Source organism: Amblyomma mixtum, chromosome 9 (genome assembly GCF_055824585.1).
Source record: "Amblyomma mixtum isolate Tamu chromosome 9, ASM5582458v1, whole genome shotgun sequence".
NCBI lineage: Eukaryota > Metazoa > Arthropoda > Arachnida > Ixodida > Ixodidae > Amblyomma > Amblyomma mixtum.
In genome coordinates this window covers 10,431,865-10,444,449 of record NC_143020.1, presented here as the reverse complement: position 1 = coordinate 10,444,449, position 12,585 = coordinate 10,431,865, and positions in this window count along the sequence as shown.

The following is a 12,585-nucleotide window of genomic DNA, read 5'->3' as shown; positions in this document are numbered from 1 at the left end:
ACCCTTTCCGCAGACAGCTACCGGTCGGCGGTAGCTACATGTATACATGTTAAGGCAATGCCGGGGACGCAACGTGAGGCTAAAACTCCTAAAACCTTTACCACACATAGTCGTGGGCGAGGTCTTCTTGTATCGACCTCAACCTATAGTACGTAAGTCTTCAGCTCAGTTCTTCTGAACTCGTCTTATTCCCTAGGCGTCAGCGCCAAAATTAAAAGTATTGGCATAGCCTCAGCCTTGTACGCAAATTCCAAAATAAGGCACACCCCCTTAAGCGGTACGCTTCCTTGCAGCTAGGCGCCACCCGTCGGAACAGCGGTCGACGGCGGACTGGAAGCGTGCCGTTCGTCTGGGGTCGCTAAGCCCAGCGGGCTTCGAATAGAAGGCGCTGCGGACTATGGCTAGTTGCTAGCCGTCGCTTAGTTAAATTCGCCTAATTTTGCTACATAACACCCCGATAACATGCCACTAGTATGAAAGCTCGATTTACATGTATATGTGCCACGCCTTCGGCGACAGAGCAAGAAGAAAAGGAGTCCAGGGGTGTGCCGGCTTCCACGGGAGCGGTAGTGGGTAACAGCGGCTCCCAGGCGCTAAATGGCACTTGGAACCCACGTCCAAATCTTCGTTACGGTTGAACGCCAAATCGCTTAGCTACAGGCAAATGTCTTCGGCTTAATTATTATTTTTCAGAATAAGTGTCTTACAAGATTGCTTCGCTGTGGATGGTTCTGGTAAGTCATCGTGTGATTGAGAAGCTCGCAGCATTCGTACTGTAAAGGGTCCACCAGGCCTGCGTTGGTAATTTTTGAAAAACCCAGCGTCGTACAAAGTCTGCACGCATAATCTGGTTTTACAAACCATCAGGAAAATTCAGTAGGAATATGCACGCTTTGTGTATATGTCCAACATTGTTGAACCAAAATTTTCCTCATTAGAAAAGTTATTGTAATTTACTGCTATGGATATATTTAAGATAAAGATCCATTCTTCCGATATGCAGCAAAAGCATTCTTTTGCAGTGTTTCCATCGCTCGCCTCGAGCAAATAAGGCTGCCACAGAAAACTAATGGAGAATCCTTTTCACGATAACGATAACGTTAATAGCGAAAAAATTGCAGTGGCTTAGCCCAGCTAGGCCAGAATATAGGTAGCGAAAGCACTTTCGTCTGCTGACATTTCGGTAGCGACACGCCGTCGCTGTCGTTCAGCAGCGTGGCGGCGTCTCTTCGCGAGACGTTCCTCTCGTTCTTCGGGCGCCTCGGCCGCCCGCTCAGCCTTTCTCGCCTCGTTTTCGCGCTGTCGGCCAGCCTTGCACAATGCGACGACTTCTGGATCGGAAGACTCAATTTCACGCAGCCTGAACTGCTGCCGTGACGAGCACGGCCGCTCTCCTTCGGCCATAGGGGGCGCCTGAGGAACGAGCGCATCGCTTCTGGCTTTTATCCGAGCTGCGCGACGCGACTCTGCGCGTGCGCAGTTCAGTGAAGCTGCTGTGGCGCCATGGTACTAGTTGTCATGGTAACGGCGCATGCGCAGTAGTGGCCTTTGGCAGGCACCGCCAAATGCGCTTCTACTAGCCTAGTGTAGCTTTCGCTACTAAAAATGCAAGCCTGCCGATAGGATAATCTTCCAACATGCAAAAAAATTGCGTTCACTTTTTCATTCGACAATGCTTTTCACCAGAACAGCTGGGTTTTAGAGTTGCATCCAGTCAAAATTGTTGGAAGTGTGGACCTTAGATGAGGGTGTACGGTGCGTATCATAGAACCACTCATCTTCTCATACATCATCACCTTCTAAACAGCATGATGAAGGTCCGAGATCTGCTTCTCACGCCATAGGGGGCTGAACCCTTTCTGACCTTTCTGACGCTTTCTGACATAGTAGGCACTGTTCAATCACTTAATACTTTTTTGTGGTTGTCCTATATAATGTCCAGTGTGAACACATATGCAAATATTTTTTTTATTTAGAAAATGAACCCGCACAAATGTGCGGGTTTGTCGTTTATTGGTGGAGCTATCACCACCGCGTAGATCAAGTATACCTGAAGTTAAAGAAAACCAAAGTTTTAGTATGTAACTTCTCAAACACAAGAATCGCCACACTTCTCGTAGCGGGCAGGGATCTCTGAACCCGATCCGGGAAGTCTTCAAATATACTTCATTTTGGTTATGCCATGACAGGCCCCGTTTGCGGTGCTCTCCCGAGCTAGATTTGCATTCAAAACTCATTGGGACTGGGTGAGCGTATGTACGTTTTCGCCTTAGGGTCCAAAATTATTTTAAATCACGCACACTTTTCCGCGGGCTGGGCTGCAGAGCCTTCAGATGCTTCTCGCATCTCTGCCCTTCTAGCTTTCTACCACGTCCAACGGAGCCCTTTTGTTGCTGCTATGATTGAGAATGGCGCTCGTAAACACTTCCGGTGCTAGGCAATATGCAAAAAAAATACATTCAAAAGTAAACCGTCAGGCAGCAGCCACCATAGGTCAGTTACTAAAGCAATGCACGTCCCGTGTGGAGATTATGAGTAGGGGTGTGCGAATATTCGATATTTTCGAATATATTTCGAATATTATATTTTTAGTATTCGAATTCGATTCGAAATCCAAGTATTTGTATTGTTTCGAGTATTCGACCCGACGCGAATATTCGTATCTAGCCGAATATTAATTGTGAACACCGGCGTTCATTTCGATCCGCAAGCCCTATCGACAGATACATAACAACATGGCCGCGCCTACACGGAAGGAAAATTCTTTCTTCCTCCAAGGGCCATGCCGTAGCTGACTGCGCTGGTGAGCTTTTTTTGTGGCTATACCTGCGAAGCTGGTATAGTTAGAGCTGTGCACGAAGTACCTCGCAATACGTGCCAGGTCAGTGCCAAGTGAGAGGGCATTTTCTGAAGCTGGTATAGTCAGAGCTGTGCACGGAGTACCTCGCAATGCGTGCCAGGTCAGTGCCAAGTGAGAGGGCATTTTCTGTGGCTGGAGGAGTCGTTTAAGTTAGAAGGGAACTACTTCTGCCTGACAATGCGGTGCAGCTGGTTCTCCTTCACGACAAACTTTTACGTCATCCCAGCAACGCGCTTTTGTGCTGACGGCAAGCTAACCTTAATCAATGCTGTGTACTAGCCATCTTCTCTGATATTTCCACTCTTTTAAGAATAATTAATGTTCGAGACTTTGATACTTTTTGTGCAGCCACACACACCTTTTGTGTTCATTTAATCATCGATAGTTGAACTGTGATGTTCTTGGCTGTCTAAATAAATGTTTTGTAGTGATTAAATGCGCCTGTCATTCATTATTCGATATTTGATTCGATATTCGGAACTAAGTATTCGTATTCGATTCGTATTCGAAAAATTTCATATTCGCACACCCCTAATTATGAGTTCTTATCCCGCCTGTGGTATGGTTTTCTATTCATCTATTGTTTGTCAATTATTTGGTACTCGAAATGATTACGGAATTGATTACCTACTCCAATCGACTCTTTCGAGAAAGAATATCGTTCCGCTAAGTTTGATGGTCTTCAATGATAACTGCCCTTTTTGGCATGTATATAGTAAAAGGTTCTTTGTCTTCAAAGGCTTGTTTGATAAGCACCTGGTGGAAGAAGAGGTTCGTGACAATAACCGGCCTAAACATTCAAAGCATAGCGATGGAACTCAATACTTCATTTACAAAAGCTGATTTTTGTGTCAATAAACAAAAACAATACAGAATAAAAAAATACCCAGAATAAAGTAAAACAACGCAGAAAACAGTACAGCGTAAGTGAAATATTGCTAACAACACAGTGCATGCAAACACAAAACTGTCTGTGAAGTAAGACAAACTTTTCAGTAGGTCACACTGCGCAGGCAGTGGTAAAGGAAGGCGTTTCTTTAGGACAAATTTGCTACGGCAGATTCGCAGCATGAGGTTGAGACACAGAAGAATAAGGAAGTGGTGGATGCCATTCGTCAAATGATATCAAGGGTGTAACAGCGGCTTAGCACTCTCTCAGGGAATAAAATACATAAAGTTGTATTTCTACTTACCTGTGTGCCTGTAAAAACTGGTGAAATAATGTAACAACATAGCAAGAAACAAGAGTTAGTGACATTCTTGGTGAAGTCAAAGAAATGTACATGCCCTGTAGAAGTTGTGAGAACACACATCTAGCGGTGCATTAAACGGTCACGGGCTCAAAATTTAAAACGCAAACTAACGATAATATTTGTTTTATGGGAGCAAGAAGATGCCTTCTCGCAAGTTTCAGTCGCAGGCGTTGAGTGGAACATATGTTAATATGACTTTTAAAGTTGTCGGGAGAACTGCTCTCTATTTCCACACGCGTCGAGTGATGTCATGGTGCACTTGCTCTAACTACCTGACGTCCCATAACCCGGTTGTTAGAGAACCAGTTCGAGCCGGCGACGCCAGCGTCAATGGTAATGCGGTTGTTTAGGTTGTCTTTGTCTGTCGAACATCTTTAAGATAGCGGAATGGATCGCAAACAAAACAATAAAGGCAGGCAGAAAGATAAGGTAGAAAAACTTCCTTCGGTAGGACGGGGGCAACTGGTGCATAGCGCGTGTATTTAAAATCGATGCGAGAGATATTTTTTCTATATACCTAGGCGTAACATCACCAATCATAATGGTGATTACGGTAATATGTTCCTGGAGTAAAGCTGTAGCGCAAAACAAGGACAAGACGAGCGCTAACATTCATCTCAAGGTTTATTCAGACGCAACTGAAATATACATAAGATGCTGTCCATTATCGGAATCTCGCGCTCATGTATTGTGTGGTAACGCAAAACGTGTGGTAACGCAAGCGGTGCCACGCTTGCTAATGAAAACTTCTACTATCTCAATAACAGTTTGATTCTTCAGTAGGAAGTTAGCTTCACGGTCTTCTAATTTTGCTCTAAAATCGTGTTTCTTGCAATGTAGTCTCAGTTTAGATGATGTACTCACGTGCTTCTCATAACTTTTGTGTTCAGTGGGGCGCTAAGTGAAATAACGCCCTATTTCTTCCGATATACTTGCTGCCCCTGAAGAGGGAAACCGTAAAAACTACTTCTTTGGCATGCCACGTGGGAAGGATGATGTTTAATAGCGGACGCATTATCGTTCCGCCGGTCCCTATGTCCCTGATATACTGAACACCTTGTAAAATTGCGCCAAGCTTCGTTCTTACCGAAATGCCGACACTTGTGTAATAATTGCAATTTAACCTTTTGAGACAATGAGAGGAGCCGGACCACATATATGCGATACCAACAAGTTCAAATTTGCGTTATTTTAAGTAAAGGCGGGCGCATCGTAGTTCAGTCCCATCAAAAGGGGGCCGAGAGCGACAGATAGCAGAGCCTACCGAAACACGCACGCCGCATAGTAAGTAGTCGCCTGTCGCATCGTCGTTGAACACCTCGTCGAGCCGTTAGTCCCTCAATCCTCCCTGTTTCCTCCTTCACTCATTCTTTCACTTAAAACATCTCTCTCCTTACCACACGTGCCTACCTCCCCTCACTGCTACATTCCGCGGAATACAACGACTCGATCATGAGAGCTAAGGCACTAACAGGCGTATCTGTAAACGCCATTCCAACACTTCTCGGTGCTATGCCGCCGTTCATTCACGTTTGGATTTTATTTTTGACGCCGCCATGAGACAAATGGCATAAAGAAGGGGAAAGTAGAAAAAACGAGTGTTGTTAGCCATGCTGTTTAAACAGAAACATGCTGTAGCTTCGCTGCAACTAAATTTGTACTGCACCGTGTTGCTCGGAGGAACCACCCCTACGTGTTTGTTATATGACGTTTAGTAGTATTTATAAGTACAAATTCGTTTACTTACATAAATGAAACAAGCCACTCTTATATATACCTACTAAATACATGCATTTGTGCAGAAAAATATATTCTCCTTATAATTTGGCAAAGATTTATATCTGGATACTATTCTGTGCATATATAAAGGGCATCATAATACCTGGCCAGGCATATATATGTATATATATATGTAAATTATGCTATATCTCTAAAGCGCATTAAGTCTGTCTAAAGCCATTGTGTACGCGAAAGACAAAAGAGCATCCAGTACTGTTTGCTCACCACCTTGCACCGATTTTCTGCCCTCTAGAGCGGGTGAAGCAAGCTCCTCTTATTTGCGTACTCGGCGACAAGGCGGGCGAGAGGATTGGAAACAAAGTCCGCCTACCCAAGGACGGCCTCTGTGACTACGTGTTCCTGGACTCCCTCGATGCAAAAGGAGAATCACAGCTAGGCACTCCAGCTCACGGAAGCTACGGTCGCTTCTTAGCCTCAGCTGCGACATCAGTGAATACTCAGTACGGTGTTGGCTTCGATTACAAGTGAGTGCCCCTATTCAAGTTTATAGCCGCGGTAAACACGAGCTCGCGAACGATGCCATTTTGCTTTGCCGAGTAGACCAGCGTTATACAGACAGCCCCGTTCACTGCTTCGTGGGACACCGCTGGTAGTGCTAACGTCGTGCAGCCGTGCTGTGCGCCGAAGATAACGTGCCTCGACAAGGCGCCGCAGAAGAGCTCAGATTTTTCTCAGACCGGCTAAAAACACGCATGTCAGATCACCATTGCCATCTGGCGGCGGTTCCAAGAACTTAGCTACGGCGGTTGTGGCCTCTGTGATATGCCGCTATGCGAAGGCGTCGCAGAGGCCGCCCGGCAGTGGCTTAGTGGAGGGTCGCGTCAAACACAATAACTTTAGCCACGACGAACTGGGATTGGCGCTCCTAAAATCACCGCCGCAGTGAACATGTTAACCAATCTCCGGCTGCGTGTGTTTGCTGGATAATTTCGTGTTAATGCTTCGCCTTGCATATACAGCCTTTATCAAATGCAAAGAGCCCGAAGGGTTTGGTTCTGGGACGTCTGTTATGTCGTTTTTTTATCGTCAACGGTCCAGATCGCATGAAGTTCACAAGCACTCTCGTACTCCCCCGAAATGAAAGCTGGGATTTTCACACTAGTACGAAAGCTCCGCTGCTCAGGTTAAAAGTATACCCCTTGGACGACCACACGCTATTACAGCGGAAAACAGCAAGCCTTCTGAAGTTTTGCATGGGAGTGGGTCTTCGCCCGCAACATCAATCAGAATTGTGTGCACCAAATCCTTCATTTAAGACACGCAACGTGATCAATGAATACTCGGCGAGAAGTGGCCTTTTGTTCCAAAGTTTACTACTAGTATACTACTTGAAAAAGGGTGGTATTAGTGCAACCACTCGTACAAGGGCACTAGTGTAATGAGTCACAAAATTACGATCATTGTAACCTATGTCTCATTAGTGCTGGAGAGAAAATGCTTGCCGCCCCCTTTACTATCCTGGAAAAGACAACATGAATGGCCCAATGCAGGTTACGGTGCAAATGTAGAGAATTCGTTTTGTAGAGAATTTATTTTGTTTCATGTCCAAAGACAACCGGCCTTATCAGCTGCACATATCGTTCCAGCCCTTAAGAAGTGAAAGCTCGTTTTTTCACCATGGGGAAATGGGGTGTTTTTGATGCATTTATCACATGTCCCTATGAAGCCTCGTTAGCTGTAGAAAGCAGATGTTACTCAACAAAATGAGAAGAAACAGACTCTAAAGCAATGCGGTAAACACTGGGTATCCAACTATACTGGCCTACAAGATTTCAGTGCACGCGTTCCCGGAGAGTGGCATAGAGGTACGGAAGGTATGACTGCATATGAAAACGACATTGATCGTTGAGGAGAGAGTGTTGAAAATAACGAACGTCTAACTCATTGTTTCGGAGATAAATATTCGGAGCTGGGCAATAACAAGAATTATAACTGCGCGTAGTAAACTAATCAATATTCTTTTAAGTTAAAATTAATAGAGGAAAGCGTGAGAAAAACTGCAAGTGCGACAATTTTTTGTCATAGGAAAGAAGAGAAAGCAAATTAAATTACGTTAGACGAAATGTTGGTGAATATGCACTCAACGTGACATACCATGCCCGTCAAATAAAACACGGGCATAAACAATCAAACAATATAGCGACTCAGAGGACATGTAGGTGTCGCCTGTTAACACCTGTAGACAGCGATCTTTACGTCTCCCGTGCCAAAATCAACCGTTGCACTGTTATGCCTGCCTAGCGTATGGCCTCCCCATTTTCCAGTTCACGTTTGAATCCACTTGTTCCGGTTTCATTTGACACGTGATAGTACAATCGGACGGCCTTTCGAGGTTAATGCGCGTTCTGGGAAAAAATCTTGGCATTAACTGAGAGAAGTAACGAATGTATATGCCCAATATTACTCATGCTTTATATATTGCGATGAGAAATGCGAAATGCCGCGCTAATGATTACATCTGAAAAAGGCGATAACGGCGCTACCGACGCCGTCATCGTTAGGTGTAGACGAAAAGCCATACAAGGAAATATTGCCATAGCAAAAATGCTTTATACCACCGAACCTTATACCTCGCCAGACGACGATGTTACCTTTGGTGTTTGGAGCAGTATTAAAAGTAACGTCAAGAGACCAGAAGCGGGCACAGTGGGTGGGAGAACAAACGCGAGTTATTCGCATCCTAGTTGAAATCAAGACGAAGTGATGGGCTTGGGCAGGGCATGTAATGCGAAGGCAAGATAACCGCTGGTCCTCAATGGTAAGGGAGTGGATTCCAAGAGAAGGCAAGTGTAGCAGGGGGCGGCAGAAAGTTATTAAGAAATTTGTGGGGACACGGTGGATGGGGGTGGCAAAGGACAGGGTTAATTGGAGTGACACAGGAGAGGCCTCTGCCCTGCAGTGGGCGCAGTCAGGCTGACGATGATGATGATGATGAGCTTGCCCATTTCGACCTCTGACACGCCCATTTGGCGAAGCACCCTCAGATCCCGGAAGAGCAACCAGCTACTTTTTGTGTACGCGGCGTTTCATCTCGAGATAAAATTTAGGGTACCACTTGACCATACATAACCGAGTTTTGAAAGGTTTCCTCGGAAGTCCCCGCAGCGGCCGAATGGTTATGGTGCACGACTACTGACCCGATCCCGACGGCGGCGGCCGTATTGCGATGGCAGCGCAATGCTAGAGGCTCGCGTACTCTTCGATGTCAGTACACGTTAAAGAACCCCGCGTGGCCAAATTTGTTCAGCACCCTTCACTGCGACACCTCTCATAGCGTGAGTCACTTTGGAACGTTAACTTCATAAACCAACTGAAAGAGTTCATAAGTCATAAGAGTCGAAACAGCGGAGAATACAGTAGCCGTGCAGTTGAAGTGGTGACAAAAACTGCTTTATTTTACTGCGGAGGCCAGTGCGCTTTTTATTTTAGGTGGCCACAAGTTTTTATCGATCTCTAAGAGTAACCATTTTCTTAGCGACTTCATCAGTTACAGAGTTTATGAGAATTATGCAGCGGTCTTTGAATTCTTACAAACACAAGCGCATAATAAAGAGCTCTCTCCAGACAGTGTAGCGTTCCACAAATCTACCTACTTCATTACCTAAATTTCTCATAAAAAGCTCCGAGCTGCTAGCTCACACCTTCTCTGAAGATGTAGCCTTTTGAGACTTTTTTGTTCACATATTCTAAAACATCAGGTAGTGAGGACAGCGGTTTTCTATTAACGGTGGCATCGCCGCAGAAAATACTCATTTTTTGCCTTTACAATTCCTACTATTTTCAGGAACTGAAAAAAAATCGACGTCATTGGGCCCAAGCATGCGTCCGTTATTGCAAACACGGTTCTAAAACAGTAAGACAGCGCAACTTATATCAGGCGAACACACAAAAAGATATCACTGGGAACATTTCAAAGCAGCTAGCCGCTCAACGCTTTTTTAATTGAAGCCATTGTTGAGGGTAAAATGCATTTTTTTCAAGAAAAAGGCATTTAAACTGAATTTTATTCCGACTGTTCAAACTGCCAAACTGCCCTCGTGCAGTCTTGCTACCACTTACTTGGGGAAAAAAATTTGCCAGGTTCGTGGAATAGTGGCATGAGTCTATTTTGTTATTAAGGTATTTTTAAAACTATTACCTCAGTTTGGAAGCACCCCGTTTAGACTTAAGTATGGAAATGTTTACAAATCTGCTTAAAGTAATGTTCAAGTATTTTATTTCGCTTATCACTAATTTACTAATGTGTCGACGCGCGCACGTTAGTTTGCGTGCATGTGTGTCTTGAGCTCTTTGTGTTTGCTCTCTGATGAACCTAGGCTGGTGCAAACAAAAGTGAGAGTGCTAGTTACCACAAGAGTGTATGTTTGAGCAAATCCTTGATTGTGAGTCCGTCACGGTTCATTCATCCGAATTACCCTGACTTTGTATGACCGGCTGCGTTTCGGCAGTGGCGTAGTGGCTAAGGCACTGCATACTGTTCAGCATGAGTTCGCGAGATTGAATCGTAGCCGCCGCAGCCACATATACCTGGGGCCAAAATGTGAAACCATCCGTGTGCTCTGCGATGTCTGTGCACGGTAATAAACCAATCATGGTCCAGTTAGTCCGGAGTCCTACACTCATATGACTTTCATTGAAGAAGCGCAGTATAACGATGTTTAAATGCACATGCCATTTCATGCATCTCGGTCCACAAGCTGTTCAGTGAGTGCTCAACGAGCCTCGGGCCATGAGCGACTGATCCTCACTGTATGCATCAGTGAGCTCGAGCGACCTTGAGAGAGTATTAGTGGGTCTGAGTATCTATTACTCCCGGTGAGCATGCGTACTACAGATCACGCAAGTGCTGAAAGCGTAACGAATGAGCCCAGGGTTGAATTTTTGGTCTTGTTCCTGAGTCTTTGTCATGTTTTCTACGTCTTTCATTATCACCTGGTATACAAAAAGCAGCATGGCCTGTGTACTCCTCGTTTTTCTTTTCGTCTTTCTCCTTTTGCGGAAGCGTTCAGTGCAGCCTTCTCTTTTTTCCGCACATTTCAGCTTCGATGTAGAGACCGATCACATCCTTGTTGGAGCCCATGCTAGCTCCTTCCTGAGAGAGCTTTGGTTGGCGAACGTCCGCCACATTGGATTTCTCAACAGAGGATACTACGACTACGAGGAAGACCAGATCAGAATCCTCTTGCGTGTACTCAAGGTACATATATATCAACTTTTAGGGCTTGTGACGCCGCCACATTACCTCAATGAATAAGGGACTGATTACTGATTAGCATGCACCAAGCCGCAGCCATACGGCTGCAAAGAAAAGTTATAGACGTTCTGCAGGAACTTCGTAGTTCAATAAAAATTCTTCCTGTTCCTGGGTTCGAGCCCGGGACCGCCACGTCTCCACCTAAGCAGTCTGCCTGCGAACTGAGCTAATCGAGACGGCTAGCTTATAGTAGGGTGAGAGCCTACCCTGGTACCGAACAAAACAACAAACCCAAACAAAGCAACAAAGAGGCTGGAGCCTGCCGTATACCATATGCTAGCTGTCCCAGTTAGGTCCATTCGCAGAGCGACTGCCCTTGGTGAGGCGGTTGTCCTGGGTTCGAACCCTGTAGACCAAGACGAACTTTTCTTTGACTATGAAGTTTCTGTGAAACCTGTATGTGTTTCCTTTGTAGCCGCCTGGTTGTGCTAGGGGCAGCAGACGTGTACTTAATTCAATTTTCTAAATCTGCTCCACCTTTTGTGGTTTCCTTAAAAACTTGACCACCATCGCGATGAATAACGAGGCTTCAGCTTTGTTATAAAATTTTCTGTATTGTTCCATTGTACTGTATCCACGCCTCTCTTGGGAAAAACGCATAGCTCGTAGAGAATTTCAGAGCTTTCTGCTTCAACTATATCGTCTTCGCAGCTTTTGAATGAGTAGGTACAAAACTGCACAAGTTTTTATGACAGCATGCTACTGCTTCTTTTTTGCGTATGAATTTTTAAAGCAACATTTTAGCGGCACTGTATTCTTCTTTACGCAGCGAGCTTAAAAAATAGTATTTCACAATAAAGTCTTTTGATCAGTACGTGCTTACACATAGCGATGTAGACTCACTTTGTCCTTTTGCGTTAAATTTATCGCGTTAAGCACTATTTGGGAAATTTTTGCTTCATTTCAAAGATTTTAACAGGCTTATTTATTAAATGTTCGGGATCAATAGAAAGCGGTAATCCTTTACTTCGAATCTCCGTATGAGCACAACCTTGTGTACAAAGCGCCTTGGTAGAACAGAAGTGCATCATTCTCGCCAATGTCGCGTGTGGGGTTAAAACGAGGCTCATGTACGTCTAAATTAAACGACTCGTAAAATGTGCGGTATAATGAAATATGGCACCAAATTCAAAACGTTGCCTCGTTATTGTTCACCGCAACACTGCCTTCGCATACAGATCCTGAGTTCAATTAGGTCTACGAGCTTTAACACCCGCAAACGTGAATATGCCCTAAAAAGATGAATATAGTCGCAGCATCGGCGACTTCAAGACGATCTGCAAAGCTATGTATTCACAACTAATTCAGTAAATTTCACAGGTTCCTTATCTTCCTCGCACCAGAGGTGCCCCGCCAGATACGGTTTGTTCCAACTGGAAGACTGAAGCTTATTTCTTCGCACCAGAGGTGCCCCGTCA